This window comes from Piliocolobus tephrosceles, chromosome 6, assembly GCF_002776525.5.
Source record: "Piliocolobus tephrosceles isolate RC106 chromosome 6, ASM277652v3, whole genome shotgun sequence".
Taxonomy (NCBI): Eukaryota; Metazoa; Chordata; class Mammalia; order Primates; family Cercopithecidae; genus Piliocolobus; species Piliocolobus tephrosceles.
This window is the reverse complement of record NC_045439.1, coordinates 147661021-147664660: the sequence shown is the minus strand read 5'-3', so window position 1 is coordinate 147664660 and position 3640 is coordinate 147661021. Positions and strand designations below refer to the sequence as shown.

General features: G+C 48.2%; 1 protein-coding gene across 1 annotated transcript in view; it reads right to left on the bottom strand.

Annotated features, from left to right (window-relative positions):
• The window catches only part of CCDC32 (coiled-coil domain containing 32), a 33913-nt gene that overhangs the window by 11379 nt on the left and 18894 nt on the right, over positions 1–3640 (bottom strand). The gene's annotated exons all lie outside the window — the stretch shown is intronic.

The following is a 3640-nucleotide window of genomic DNA, read 5'->3' as shown; positions in this document are numbered from 1 at the left end:
CATCCTGTCTGCCTTGATCAGGCACCATGCTGAAGACCACACTGCACCTTGGCATTCTGCTGAGCCAATGGTTGATGGTCTCATCCCCAAAGGGTATAAGATTAAAGAACCAAAACTGGTCCTGGAGATACCTATTCTTTAAAATGCTCATAAACTCTCAGTAATCTATCTCCTTGTGTGCGCGCACACACACACACACACACACACACACACAATCCCTCTTATCACCCACCTCCACCTCTGCCTCCTTCCTCCCTACTTATCTCACCTGCTAAAGAAGTAATTTTTAAAAGTGGATTAGGTAAACATGAAGGGAGGGAAAAGAAAACCTTTAGAGCAATGTGTGACACAACACTTGGGACAGAGGAGGTGGGGAGACTGGGGGGAGATGAACATCTCTCTGCCACACATTGACTAATGGGAACAGTACATTGAGGGCTCAGGAAAGGCTGAGGCTGGAGGCCAGGGAATCCAGGAGCAGAGGCCCGCTACTGCTCCACTTTGGCCTATAGGAGGTGGTGTGGGGTACCAGCAGAGAGCACAGGCGCCAGAGAGCTAGGCTTGGCTCTGCCTCCTGGCACTACCACCAGCTAACCACCCACTGCTACCTGCTGAGAGCCTGCAGCTCCCAAGACAGACACTCAGGTGCCACACTTCCCTCCACTCAGTGACCAAGCCCCAGTGGTTCTCCTTGCAAATGCTCCCATATCCACTTCTCTCTAGCCTTGCTGCCACACCTCATTCATGTAACTATCATCTCTTCCAAGATTTATTCTGCTCCATTCTCTCTCTCTTCACCTTCTGAGACTGGAACCACATGTATATTAGACTGCTATTGTCCCTCAGCTGTTAGAGGTTTTGCTTTGTTTTGCTTTTCCCCCATCCCAGTTTCTTTTCCCCTATCCCAGTTTCTCTTTGTGTTTTAGGGTTCAGATAATTTTTATTGACCAGTTCAAGTTCACTGGTTCTTCACCTATGCCTACCTACTGAAAAGCCTGTGGAAGCAATTCATCTCTAATACCATGGTTTTTTGTTTGTTTGCTTTTGTTTTTTTTTTGAGACGGAGTCTCGCTCTGTCGCCCAGGCTGGAGTGCAGTGGCCGGATCTCAGCTCACTGCAAGCTCCGCCTCCCGGGTTCGCGCCATTCTCCTGCCTCAGCCTCCCGAGTAGCTGGGACTACAGGCGCCCGCCACCACGCCCAGCTAATTTTTTTTTTTTTTTTTGTATATTTTTTAATAGAGACGGGGTTTCACCGTGTTAGCCAGGATGGTCTCCATATCCTGACCTTGTGATCTGCCCGTCTCGGCTTCCCAAAGTGCTGGGATTACAGATTTGAGCCACCGCGCCCGGCCTAATATCATGTTTTTTATTTTTAGCATTTCCATTTGACTTTTCCTTTTTCTTTCCTTTTTTTTTTTTTCCTGAGACAGTGTCTCACCCTGTCACCCAGGCTGGAGGGCAGTGGCATGATCTTGGCTCACTGCAACCTCTGCCTCCTGGGTTCAAGCGATTCTCTTGCCTCAGCCTCCCAAGTAGCTGGGACTACAGGCACGAGCCACTATGCCTGGCTAATTTCTGTATTTTTTGGTGAGATGGGGTCTCATGTTGCCCAGGCTGGTCTCAAACTCATGTGCTCATGTGCTCCTCCTGCCTTGGCCTCCCAAAGTGCTGGTATTACAGGCATGAGCCACCACACCCAGCCCCATTTCACTTTCTCTTAGTTTCCATGTCTCTGCCAAAATTCCCTGTCTGTTCATGCAAGTTGCCCACCTTTCCCCACTAGACCCCATAGTAATTGTAATTATTTGAAGTCCCTCTGCGAGAGTGCCAACATCTGCATCATCAGTGAGTCTGGTTGTATTGATTCATCTTCTGATAATGGATTGGGCTGTTTTCTTCTTGCCGTTTTGTGTGTTTTGCTATTTTACATTTTATTTTATTATTTTTATTTTATTTTATTTTGAGACGGAGTCTTGCTCTGTTGCCCAGGCTGGAGTGCAGTGGGGCCATCTCAACTCACCGCAACCTCACCCTCCCATGTTCAAGTGCTTCTCCTGCCTCAGCCTCTGGAGTAGCTGGGACTACAGGCACACGCCACCAATGCCTGGCTAATTTTTGTATTTTTAGTGAGATGGGGTTTCACCATGTTGACCAGGCTGGTCTCAAACTCCTGACCTCAGGTGATCCACCTGTCTCGGCCTCCCAAAGTGCAGGGATTACAGGTGTGAGCCATAGTGCCATCCTGTGTTTTGCAGTTTTTTAACTGAATGCCCATGGTGTATAGAACTGCAGAGACTGAGCTAAATAGTATCTTTGTCTGGGAGTGAGGCTGCCTCGTCTGTCAGCCCCACTGACAGAAGTTTGAGTCTGGGGGGCTGGTATGGGGAGTTGAGTCCGTCTTGTTAGGAATTGGACAGGGTTTGGGTTTGGTTGTGCTCTCATTACCTTCAGTGCACCCCAGGTTTCAAATTCCTCTAGTGGTGGGCTGCTTAGAGTGGGGACTGGGGTGTCAGGGCTTCCTCAGTGCTGTTGTCCCACACTCAGCTTTTCAGCCGGTAAGAGACATGTGTTGCTTGTGATCTGGTGCCAGGCTCACGCAGGGCAGGGCAGGGTTGATTCTGCTATCCTGGCCCAGCTTCAGTCTTAAATAGGTCCTAGGTACCTGAGCTTCAGCGGTGGGACTTTCTCAGTGTTTCTGTCCCTCTTCCCTGTGGCAGCCAAACTCTGCCTTATATGTGGTTCATCTAGGATTAGCCAAAGTTCTTGCCCTCCCCACAACAGAGTGGACCTTCACTTGACTCTTCAGCCCAGGACAGTTTCCTGCTTCTGCTCCTGGGTGGGGGTTTCTGCTTCTAGTCCCAGGAGCAATGGGTCTTTGCCTGTTCAAGAAGGGCAAGAAGGTTTTGACACCTCACCAAAAGCAGATAAGTTTTGCTTTTATTCCTCCCTGAAGCAAAAGTTTGTTACCCCTCCCCCGGAGGCTTAAGGCTTTTGCTTAAAGGGGAGGACTGTGGAAGTTGAGGCTTTTTGTCTTCCACCAGCGGCCGCCTTGATCAACCTCTGCGTGCATGAATCACCAAGGAAGAACAGTCCCTCCGTTTCCTGCCCTGCTCCCACTTTTCCCCATGAACCCCAGGGGAGGCCTATAGAAAAAAGGTTGCCTTTGCATGCATTCCCGTGTCTAGAATCCTATTCAGCTCTTCTAAACTGATATGTTAGACCACCTGTGGACTTTACAAATTTGTTAACATTTTTATTGGTTTTTTCTTACCCACTTGTAAGATAGCCACATCTTTGCCAAAGTTGAAACAGTTGATGTGTCACTATCTCTCCTATTTCCTCTCACTCCTATTCATTTCTATGGACTCAGCTCCCCTAACACTATCTCTCTTTTATTTGGTTGCCTTGTGACCTTGGCTTTCTGATGGGCTCAAGAAAAGTTATGATTTTGTACATGCTTCTTCACATTGTTAGCATGGAAGGGGCATTTTCTTGCAGTATTCTACATCCTAAATGGAAAAAGTTCTCAAGTACTATCATCTCTTTCTTTTTTTTTTTTTTTTTTTTTTTTTGAGTCGGAGTCTCGCTCTGTCACCCAGGCTGGAGTGCTGTGGCCGGATCTCAGCTCACTGCAAGCTCC